This window comes from Neomonachus schauinslandi, chromosome 4, assembly GCF_002201575.2.
Source record: "Neomonachus schauinslandi chromosome 4, ASM220157v2, whole genome shotgun sequence".
NCBI classification, from domain to species: Eukaryota; Metazoa; Chordata; class Mammalia; order Carnivora; family Phocidae; genus Neomonachus; species Neomonachus schauinslandi.
The window spans coordinates 161,503,506-161,516,187 of NC_058406.1; positions in this window are offsets into that span (position 1 = coordinate 161,503,506).

Here is a 12,682-nt window from a genome sequence, read left to right on the forward strand (position 1 = left end):
AAGAAGTTTAATTTTGATAAATATTGCTGATACTTTGTATAAGATATGAAGAAATGGTCTTTGCCTTTGGGAGAATGAAGTTAATGAAAACCTTTGGTTAACAGTTTTTTTTTTTAATTTTATTTCATTATGTTATGTTAATCACCATACATTACATCATTAGTTTTTGATGTAGTGTTCCATGATTCATTGTTCGCGTATAACACCCAGTGCTCCATTCAGTACGTGCCCTCTTTAATACCCATCACCAGGCTAACCCATCCCCCCACCCCCTCCCCTCTAGAACCCTCAGTTTCTATTGAATGTTAACTATCCAGTCTAGTGACTGGATTGAGGAGAAAAAGTCTGATCAAGGGGTTGAGTGAATAAAACTATTACATAATTTTGCTGTGTAGAAGAGTAGAAAAAGAGGTGAATAGTGGTAGTAGGAGGTTATGTTGCAGGATTTTTTTTTTAAAGATTTTATTTATTTATTTGAGAGAGAATGAGAGACAGAGAGCATGAGAGGGAAGAGGGTCAGAGGGGGAAGCAGACCCCCCACCGAGCAGGGAGCCCGATGTGGGACTCGATCCCAGGACTCCAGGATCATGACCTGAGCCGAAGGCAGACGCTTAACCAACTGAGCCACCCAGGCGCCCCTGTTGCAGGATTTTTAATAGGGGATACAAAAGTTTGGGATCAGTTAAGTCAGATTCTCTGTGAATATTCACTATGTTTTTATTTTTCTAGAGTAAGTGCTTGGAAGTGGAATGGGTGGATCATCTTAAAGGCATATATTTAACTTTTTAAGAAATGGCTAGTTTTCCAAAAAGTCTATGCCATTTTACATTTGCACCAGCTGTGTATGAGCCACTTGTACTTTTTCCGTGCCAACACTTGATATTATCAGTATCGTTGACTTATTCCAACAAATGCACATCGGACTTTTTTTTCTGATGGCTAATGGGTATTTTGTATTTATTAGCTATTAATATATTTTGTTTATGAAGTACCTGTATATTAATATATATATTAATATATTTTGTTTATGAAGTACCTGTATAAATTATCTGCCCATTTTTTTATTCATTTATCTTATGAGATGGAAATATTTCTATTCTGGATATAAGATACTTTTAAGACACATGAATCAGGACAACTTTCATTGTGTGGCTTAACTTTGAGAGAACTTTAAAAAAAGCATTTTTATTAAAATAAGGTCCAGCTTTCAAATTTGTCTTTATGGTTCATGTTTTTTTTTTTTTTTTATGTACTATTTAATATATCTTTGGCAAACTTTTTTTTTTAAAGATTTTATTTATTTGAGAGAATGAGATAGAGAGAGAGAGCATGAGAGTGGGGAGGGTCAGAGGAAGAAGCAGACTCCCCACTGAGCAGGGAGCCCGATGTGGGACTCGATCCCAGGACTCCAGGATCACGATCCGAGCCGAAGGCAGTCGCTTAACCAACTGAGCCACCCAGGCGCCCATCTTTGGCAAACTTTAAGTCATAAGTATTTACCTCTTCTGGAGGTATAATTTTAGTTTTAATACTTCAGGCCTATGATCCATTTTGAGATAATTTTGTATGTAATGTGAGAGGGTTTATTTTTTTCCATATAGGAATAACAAGTTTCCAGCACCATTTGTTGAAAATGCTAGGCTTTTCACTGAATTGCTGGATACCTTCCTCAAGAATCAATGGTTTAGTTCTGGATGCTTATGTTTCATCAATCTATATTTGTCCTTTCACCAATATTTTATTGTATTGATTACTGAAACTAAGTTTTTTTTATCATTGAACATACACTGAAATATTAGTTCCAGGTGTATAATATAATGATTCAACAGAAGTTGAATCTAAGATTTTTAAATCAGGCAGTATACAGGGTTCTCTTGCCTTTGTGAAGTTGTGTATGGTTAGATGTTTAGAACATCTCTTTTAATATGCAAGAGATTCCTTATGTCTCTTTAAAGTTGATAGCAATCTAGTCAAGTTTGCAGGCTGTGTTACAATGCCAATAAATATCCAAGAGAGTTTGAAACCTCAGTGAGAGATAAGTAGTGTTGAAAAATAAAACTGCAATAAGTAGGGCATTAGCCATACTTGGTCTATAGCTCGGTTCAGATATTGAAGGTGAAATATAAGATAAATCAAGTATGATTTTTGAAGTGTGGTTCATTTGAACAACTGGAGAGAATATTTTTAAATTTTTGATAAAAATATACAAATGGTAAAACTGCAAATTTTAAGTGTAAAAGTCAGTGGTTTTAATTTACAATGTTGCACAATCACCATAACTAATTGTAAAAATTTCTCACCACCCTAAACAAATTCACTAACCATTAAATGGTTAACTCCTCACTGTCTCCTCCCCCCAGTTCCTTGAAGCCTTGAATCTACTATCTCCATGAATTCACACATTCTAGAATTTCATGCCAGGTAAATCATGCAGTTTAGTCATTTTGTGACTGGTTCATCTCACTTGGGCATAATGCTTTCAAGATTAATCTATGTTATAGCAAGTATCAAAACTTCATTCCTTTTTATGGCTAAATAATACTGTTGTATATAAATACTATGTTTTGTTCATTCCATTCATTTGTTGATGGAAGTGTGGCTGTTTCCACCTTATAGCTATTATAAATAATGCTGCAATGAACACTAGTGTACAAGTATCTGAGTCCCTGTTTTAAATTCTTTTATGTATGTCCTAAGAGTAATACTACCGGGTCATATGATAATTCTAGGTTTAACTTTTTGAGGAGTCACCATACTACTTTCCACAGCAGCTGTACCATTTCAAATTCCCATTATCTATGTACAAGTGTTCCAGTTTGTCTACCTATTCACCAATACATACTGTTTTTTTTTTAGTGAGAGCCATCCTAGTAGGTATGATGTGGTATCTCATTATGGTTTTGATTTGTATTTCCCTAGTGACTAACAGTATTGAGCATCTTTTCATATACCTACAGGTCATACTTGTAGATCTTCTTTGGACAAATGTGTATTCAAGTCCTTTGCCCATTTTTTAATTGGGTGGTCTTTTTTGTTGTTGAGTTTAATATTTAGAATATAGAAAGAACTTCTAAACTCTTAACAGATATATTTTCTCTCATTCTGTAGGTTCTCTTTTCACTCTCTGGATAATGTCCTTTAGTGCCAACATACACAGTCAAATATATCTATTTTAATCTTCATAAGCAGCAAGCTTGTTTTTGGTGTCCTAAGAATCTATTACCAAACCCAAAGTCATGCAAGTTTAGTCCTAAGTATGGTTCTAAGCATTTTATGATTTTAGCTTTTATATTTGTTTTTCCATTTGAATTTTTGTATATGGTGTGATACAGGGGTCCAACCTCATTTTTTTTACATGTGGAAATCCACTTGTCCATCCCAGCACTATTTGTGAAAAGGATTTTTTTCCCTTTGAATGGACCTGGAACCCCTGTCACAAATCAACTGCTCATAGATGTATAGACCAATGAGACAGAATTGGGAATCCAGAAATAAATTATACATCTATCCTTATGCCAGTACCGTCGTTTTGATTACTATAGCTTTGTAGTAAGTTTTGAAAGTATGAGTCTTCCAACTTTGTTCTTCTTTTTCAAGATTATTCTGACCACCGGGGGCCACTGATAATTCCATATGAATTTGAAGATCAGCTTTTCCATTTCTGTAAGAAAGGCTGTTAGAATTTTGATAGGGATTATATTCAATCTATTACCTTGGGTAGTATTGACAGCATATTTATACATCTGTTTGTTGAAGCCAGGAAATGGTTTTTTTTCTTAAAAAACAAATCTTTTGTAATTTATCTATTGGAGGAATATGAAATGTTATGCTCTATTACTTGGATCCAGGAAAAAGTTGTTTTTTTTTTTTTTTAAAGATTTTATTTATTTGACACAGAGAGAGAGACAGCGAGAGAGGGAACACAAGCAGGGGGAGTGGGAGAGGGAGAAGCAGGCTTCCCACCGAGCAGGGAACCCTATGTGGGGCTCGATCCAAGGACCCTGGGATCATGACCTGAGCCGAAGGCAGGTGCTTAACGACTGAGCCACCCAGGTGCCCCCAGAAAAAAGTTTTAATGTGCCAAAACTAAGAAAAAAAATATACTGAATAAACCTATTTATGGGGAAAAATACATTTTTTTAATAAATTGATTTGCATACTGTCATAGTTTAGCAATATTAGATTTATACTTCCAGTTGCCATTTTAAAAGTGAAACATAGCTAATAGAGCTCTCTTATGCTAAGAATTCTGTGCTTTATATAAAAGAGCCTCAACATTTGATTTTTAGGGTGACAGCTAGAACAATTTTGAACTACTAAAAAGGAAAGGTGTATCTATCTATATAAGGAGAGAACATTGGTGATTTTTATGTACAAGGTAACTCCTATTTTAGCAAACATTTGAGTAGCATAGAGGCAGTATAGCATAACGGTGAAAGCATAGGCTGAGTCAAACTTTCTACATTTGCCTCCCAGCTTTACTATTCACAGGCTATATAACATGGGGCAATTAAGATCTATCTGCTTCAGTATTCTCACCTATAAGATGGGAATAATACTTACTTCAAAGGGTTATGAAAGTTATTTTATATTTGCATATAGTCAGTGTTCACTAAAATTATATGCAATAATTTATACTATAGAATTATATTCAATAATTTATGCCTTTATTTCACTTTACTATTTATAAAATATTTTTAATATTCTTAATATTCTTTTACCTAATCTCTAGATTAATCCTGTGAAATAGGAGATATTATTAGCCTCCTTTAACAGATAAAGAAACTAAAATTCACAGTGATTGTGACACACCAAAAGCACATTAAAGATCAAAACATATAAAATTTTAGGTATGCAAGATAAGTTCTAGAGATCTGCTGTACAACATTGTGCTTACAGTTAAGCTTGTAGTTTAAAATTTTTTTAAGAGGATATATTTCATGTTATCTGTTCTTACTACAACTTAAATCAAAACCTATAAAACCAGATCTTATTAGAACCAAATAATTGTTTGTCAAGCCTGTATTCTTTCCACCAGAACAAACTGCTTCTACTTTTTTTTTTTTTAAGATTTTATTTATTTATTTGAGAGAGAGAGAATGAGAGAGAGCACATGAGAGGGGGGAGGGCCAGAGGGAGAAACAGACTCCCCGCTGAGCAGGGAGCCCGATGCGGGACTCGATCCCGGGACTCCAGGATCATGACCTGAGCCGAAGGCAGTCGCTTAACCAACTGAGCCACCCAGGCGCCCTCTACTTTCTATTTAAAGTGAACAGTAAGGACAACATAAAGTGAAATTATGTAATAAAAGAGAAACTGAAATAATGAATTTTTATAGCAATCTACAGAGAGTTAATTTTCTTTTCCTATGGTCAACATTTGTTTCTCCTGGTTTTCAAAAGAGAGAAAGTATATTACTCCTTGTAAAATTCATATAGTGGTTGGCAATTGTCTGAATGTTGTGGGATCATATTTAAAATTTGTACTATTCTGATTTTATTATGAATAATCACAATTTATCCTAAGTCTTATAGCTCTGGATGCAAGCACTTCAACGATGAGATATGCTTGCATATTTGCCTTTTATTTAAATAGATCTTGATTATTGACTCATATTTGAAGAAAATTTATCTTGTTCATTTTCAGAACCTCATAAATGTAAGTAAAAATGAAACATTAACAGACGTTTTTAAGATTCAACAGTACAATTTAGAACATGAGATACTTTAATAAACCTATTTTAAGTTAGTGAACCAATTATCTAGTTAGTAAATATTTGTCTATGCATGAATTTTACTATTATCATCCACTACTAAAATCAGAGTCATTTAAAACATTTTGATTAAAGTTATGGCTTTGAATTAGATGAAGAAGAGATAATAGAGTTTGGGAAAGGGATTTCCACTGCCTTCAAACAGATGTCATTTGAAAGAAAACAGCACAAGTGCCATGTGATTGGAATAACAAACATTGAGGCATGTAACACATGCACACAGAACTCACAGCTTAATAAGAAACATCTTTTGTGATATGGCATTAAATATAATCTTACTTATGGGCAATATTTACATACTTACACCAGAATTAAACATGATACTAGAGATTTTAGCTATTGTGAAAAAAAAGAATTCCTGAGTTTTCTGAATTTTAATTAGTTAACAATGATGTTTAGATTGGTCATTAGTCACCTAAGAGGTAGTAAATGTATTTCAATTAAACTATGATTCATAAATTCAGCAGTTTAATAGCTATTGAATGCTCATTCCACCTCAGATATTATACTAAATATTAAAAATGCAAATACTTAGAAAAAAGACCTTAGAATAATACCTTGAGACCGATATTAAACTCAATAGGTGCAACTGAAAAGAGAAATGAAGTTAGTTTGGTATAACTTGTTCTAGGAAAGTCATCCTAGGTACTAATGATAATTCATTTTGGAAATTCAGCTAAAATTATTGTCAAAATTTAATAGACTCTATTTTTTAGAGCAGTTTTAGGTTGACCGTAATATTGAGCAGAAGGTATGGAGAATTGTCAAACATTTTAGACTATATTGTAAATTGCTTTATTTTCATGTTTTGAAAGTCATTTATCTGCAGAATTTAATTATTTTTCTTGTGCTACAAAATTATTCTTTTAACTGAAGCTAAATTGACTCATAGTTCCAGTGAAGTTATAGGATGGCTTATTATTTTAATAATTAATGTTAATATTTTACTATTTTTTTCCAGTGAGTAAATGATATACAATTCCAAAAACATTCACACAATTACATAATAATTAGGATGGGGAAATTAAGTTAAATTCATAAATATGGTTGCACCAAATAAGTTCCTAACTGATGAAAGATTTATAAATAAAGAATAAAGCTATAAAAACATGAGAAGTAAAATAAGGTATGATACAAAAATAATCTAGGGGTGGAGATTTATCCCTGGGCAAGATATAAAATCCAAAAGCTGTAAAAGAAAATATATTTGTTATATAATATTTGAAAATTATATAAGTCTAGAGATGCCATAAACAAAACTGTACATTTCAAGTACAACAAAAAACTAAATAGAAATTATAATTCTCTTTAGCAAGTAAGGATCTTATTAAACAAGATGAAAAAGGAGGAAGATCTATGGAGACTATAGGCCAAACTATTTAAAGATAATTCAACAAATATACAAAATCCACCAAATCAAAAAAAAAAAAAAAAAAAAAAAACATCAACATGCACAAATTAAAAATGTAATGAAAGAATTGAGACACACAGGAAACAAGAAGTGATAAAGTGTAAATTTATATGAGAAGTTCTCCCAAGGTGAAAATGAAAAGTAATAAATATAACAGATGAAAGAATGATCTAATGATGAAAGAACCATCTGAAAAAAGCACTAGCCAGATTAAATTGAAAATAGCTTGAAAAAAAAAAAAAGAAAAAGAAAAAAAAAGTCTCCGTGTTCAGATAAAAGAGTTTCACCCTAGGGATTCTAGGGAAAAGAGAAGGACTCATAGACACAGAGTAGGTCATCAATTATTAAAAGCCTACTCTGCTGAAGTTGCTCTTCGGTGAGTGTTCACGTGAGATTCTAGTATCTTCCCGCACTGCACCCATTCGGAGAAGTCTATCCACATACCTCTTCCTCAGACTTCTTATTCTCCAATTTGCAACATGGAAATAAAGACCAACCAAAGGAAAAAGCAGAGGCTTTTCTTGATCTTGCTATACAGCAAGGGAGTCAGCCAATATGACTGGCATTTTGTCAGTCTCAAAGACAGGCCTAAGAGTGAGAAAGCTGCATAGTGGAAATAAGGAAAGGCTTCACGTATGCACTGAGTGGAAGTTGTTGGTACAGAGAAGCTGTAGATAGGGTGCCCCCCTTCTAGTTAGCCCATGTGATTGATTAGGGGTGCATATTTGGCTTTCTCTGATTGGTACTAAGTTGGAAGCAGGGACAAACAATAGGAGAGCTGTCAATTATTAATCAAGTCCTGGCTGTGTTGGTTCAGTTGTCACAGAAATTATTGTTTAACTGCCTGGATTGTTACCAAAGATAACAATCTGCCTCCCTATAAATCTGATTTACAGCAGGCTGGTTTCCTGAGCTGTTTATTGTAGATAACAGGGCTGGTTTCCTAGGCAGATTTCTTCAGAGTGTACATCAGAGTTCTATTTTTATCCATGGTCTGACCATTCTTCATTTATATATTCAGTTTCTCAGTACTGTGTTTGTCCCAAGTCCTGGAGCATCAGGCCAAGCCACTGACCACTGTTACTGGGTTAGTGAAGATCCTGTTTCTGGCCATAACTACTTCCAGGCAAAATGTGTACCAGGTATACTACTCAAAACGCTCTTCAGGGAGGAGTTTCCCCATTTACTTCTGTCCTTCAAAACCACAGAGTGCAGCTATATTAGTACTGGCTTAATCCAATTTGGGGAATTGCCAGCATAATGTGCAAAAATATCTTAAAAATACTATCTTTATTTTCTTCCTAAGTCAGTTGGTCATAGGGAATTCACCATGAAGACACAAATGATGTCATGAGGAAAATATACAAACAAACAAAAAACAATTTGACAAGAATAGGCATCTGGGCAACTTACTTATGTAACTTATTTGTGCTATCAGGGCTTGTTTGAGCCTAATCTCAAATATACCACTCACATTTGACATTGGAGTGCTGCTGTGCACACCCAACCCCATGTCTTGGGTGTGTCAGAAAATACCCAATTCATTATGGTCAAGGTTTATTCTCTAGTAGCCCTAGTAGCAAGCTAGAAGTCTACTGCATCTCAAAAGGAGAAAAGTTATCTGGAAAGATGGCATGGCTTTGCCTCAAAATCTCAAAGGACTAGGATAGGATTCACCTTTACAAGTTTGCCAGAAATTCCATATAGCATTCCTAACTGCCACAAACACTCCAAGCACCACCAGATTTGCTGATCTTTTGGCGCAATGATTGAACAGTTTGTATGGGAGTTTGTATTTGTTGCAATCTTTTCTTATTTGGAGTCTCGCTCAAAACAGGCAACCTTGTATATTATTTGGTAATTGGTTTGGAGTTGCACACTCCAATGAGGAAATATGTTGCTTCCAAAATCCAAAGAGCTCCATTAAGCATTGTTACTGCTTTCTTCATGGTAGGGAAGCAGATGCAGCAAATTGTCCTTCCCCTGAAATAGATAATTCAACCTTCCTGAGATAACTGGACACCTACAAATTTCACTAAGGTTTTAGACCTCTAGATTTTTGGGATTTCCTACTTTCTGGTATGCTTTTTTCTTAATTTATCTAAAGTAGTCCCAACTTCCTACTCTTCAAATACAACGAATATGTTATCATCAGGGTAATGAACTAGCCTGATACCCTATAGAATAGAGAGATGGTCAAGATCCCTGTGTACTACATTAGGACTTAGAACTGGTGCGTTGGTACGTTTTAAAATAGTTGAGTGGATGTGGGTTGCCGTCCCTGCTGAAAGGAAATGGTTCTCCATGTTGTTGTTGTTTTTTTAACAGGCTTAGAGGAAAAAATTGTTCATGAGATTAATAACTGCATAACTGCATTGCAGGTATTGAGGAGTGCGCTGATTTGCTCCAGCAATGAAACCACATTTGAAACAAAAACTGCAATTGTATCAACTGAATACATTTATGATAATCCACGGTCATTCGCCAAGGACCACCTTTCTTCATCAGAGGTCAAATAAGTGAGGTGAAGAGATAGGGTGGGAGTCAACATTCTTTCATCATTTTTGTTAACAGTAATCTCTGTAGTGCGTTTTGGAATGCAGTATGGAATTTGCTTTGTTGTTTTGATAGAGTTGGTGCTGGTAGCTTCCACTTGGTTTTTCTTGTCATTAAAATCTACATTCCATGAGTCAGGGAACTGATGTGGGGATTTTATAAGTTTTGAATATGTTTATTCAAACTATACATTCTAGAATTAAGGAAATAACCACATGGTGGGTTCAGGAACTTCCATGAAGTAGACCTGAGCCAAAATCTATTTCTTATGCTTCACATTTTTCATCTGAAAAAAAAAGTGGAGTGTGACAATAACATCTACTGTAAACTGTTGAGATATGAGAGGACTATAAGGGATATGCTTATCAAGTTCTGGCACTTAGTAAACCTTAAAAATATTAGTTTCTTTTTTAATTTGAGGTCCATAAAAAATATTTTCACTGTGGTGATAATTATTGGCAGTACAATCTTAAGTAGAAAAATTAAAGTTAAGAAATCAAGCCAAAAACATAGTTATTTTTCATTCTAAAATTCTGACCTTAGAGATTAATCTTCAATATAATTTCAGATTTTAAGTTTTTAAAATGTAAACAGTTAACAGGTTTTGTATTTAATTAAAAAAATAAAATTTATTATAATGATTATAAAATATGTATAGCAATATTTTGGGGGAAAATGCAATGTAAAATTTATCATTATATCAAAATACAATATAAATTTTTATCATGGACTGAGAGTAATTTATTTTGCCCAAGAAGGACAGTTAGAGCTGAAGCAAATCTAGTCTCTGAGGCTCATCAGTGAACAGGAAGGAGAGAGATTAAAATAACACATGAAGAGGGATGCCTGGGTGGCTCAGTCAGTTAAGCATCTACCTTTGGCTCAGGTCATGATCTCAGGGTCCTGAGATCGAGTCCTGCATTGGGCTCCCTACTCAGTGGGGAGCCTGCTTCTCCCTCTGCCTTCTGCTCCCCCTGCTTGTATTCTCTGACAAATAAAATCTTAAAAAAAAAAAAAAGAATAACACATGAAGAACTATTGTCATTACTTGGATACATATGAGGAATTAAAAGAGAGCAGTAAGAACCAAAAAATGCAGCATAGAAATGGAAGTGAGTATAGGAGGAAAGACTATCTGGAGTCTGAGGGTGAAAGCAGAAGGGAACAAAAAAGTTCCCTTCATATTTTATATTCAGCCAGTCAGCTTGTCCAGTATGACTCTTCAGAAATATCCTTTTTGGGGCACCTGGGTGGCTCAGTTGGTTGAGCGACTGCCTTCGGCTCAGGTCATGATCCTGGAGTCCCTGGATCGAGTCCCGCATCGGGCTCCCTGCTCGGCAGGGAGCCTGCTTCTCCCTCTAACCCTCCCCCCTCTCATGTACTCTCTCTCTCTCTCATTCTCGCTCTCTCAAATAAATAAATAAATCTTTAAAAAAAAAAAGAAATATCCTTTTTGGATTATTCTCTTTTCTGTTTCCACCGTTACCCTTGGTAACAGGTTCCTCTGTATTACTCAGAAGATAGACTTTTTTGAAATAAGAAGAATCACAATTTAGGGGCTGAACACACCCAAACATAATTTCTCCCTCATGTGTGGCATGCTGAGGGTAGAGCATTTCTCTTCTAAGCCACAAGTCAGGGACACAGAGCTTCAGATCACTGTGGTATCATCCATCCAGAAGACTGGGAAAGGAGAATGGGGGAGTGGTAGTACAGATACTATGTTACCCTCTTAGAAGGGACACTTTCCTTCCACTCATTTGCCTTGGCCTGTACTAATCATATGGCAGATATAAATCCTATGTAGGTGGCGAACTATAGAGACGCACATGGATAGTAGTTTCACTAACCTTTTCTTCCACTCTATCTTTACTCGTTTCTATCTAACTAAGATAGCTTTGTTTTAATTTTCATGACAATTTTCTCCTCCAATTCTAATCTATATATTTTCTTTAAAATTCTCATTTCTCAAAAGTGCCTTCATTAACAACCTATTACTACTAACTAGGGTGAAACTAAACTCCATATCCTGATTTATAAAAATCTCCATATTCTGGTTCCACTTTGCAAACTGGGCCAAATGATAACACAAGACATCTACTTTGTGACTTCTGCACATGTCATGCTACTTTAAATCTTACCCATGCCATCCTATTCACTGTGATGATTGTTTATGTGGATAGGAGGAAGGCTATCAACATTAGGAATTCTGTCTGGATACTAAGAAGACTTCACATCTAAGGAGATCCCTTCTACCTTCTACTCTTGATTTCAATCCAACCAGCAACCAGCTTTCCTGAGCTTTGTGGCTGTGAGATTAGTAAGAACATGGCACCTGGAAACATAACACAAACACGACAGGCTCTGCAAGATCCTGGAACAAGAGAACTGACAAAAATTATATATATATTTATATTTTCCCCTATGAAGTAAAGGCCAGACAGGAAAAACCCTAAGATGAGGGTCAGAATAACACAACTTCTTAAGACAAAGCTTGGATGAGAAAGGCCAGTGCTCATCTCTAAGCATGTCCATGAAAGGATTTTCTGGTGTCCTAGACCCCTAGATAGCTGCTGGGAAGGACTGGTAGTCTGAGTTATTTCTACTACTGAGTCAGAAGTAGCACCAGATTTTGCAGATGAGAAGTCCAGAGAATAGAAAGACTGTATCCAGGAGCATAAAGGGATACAATGAACTTCATGAATGGATTCTGCCAATCCACAGGACAGAGTTTTGTTCCCTCTCATTACTCAGGAGACTGTCACCTATTAAGGATCTGCAGGTTCTTACATACCGAGAGTGGTATGTAAGTAGGCAATATAACCCAAGAGAGCCCAGCAAACAGGAGGGGGAGGAGGGGGAGGAGGGGTCTTGCGTGTTCAAGTCTTGGGCTAGCAAGACTTTTTTTTTTTTTTTTTTTTTTTTTTTTTTTTTTTTTTTTT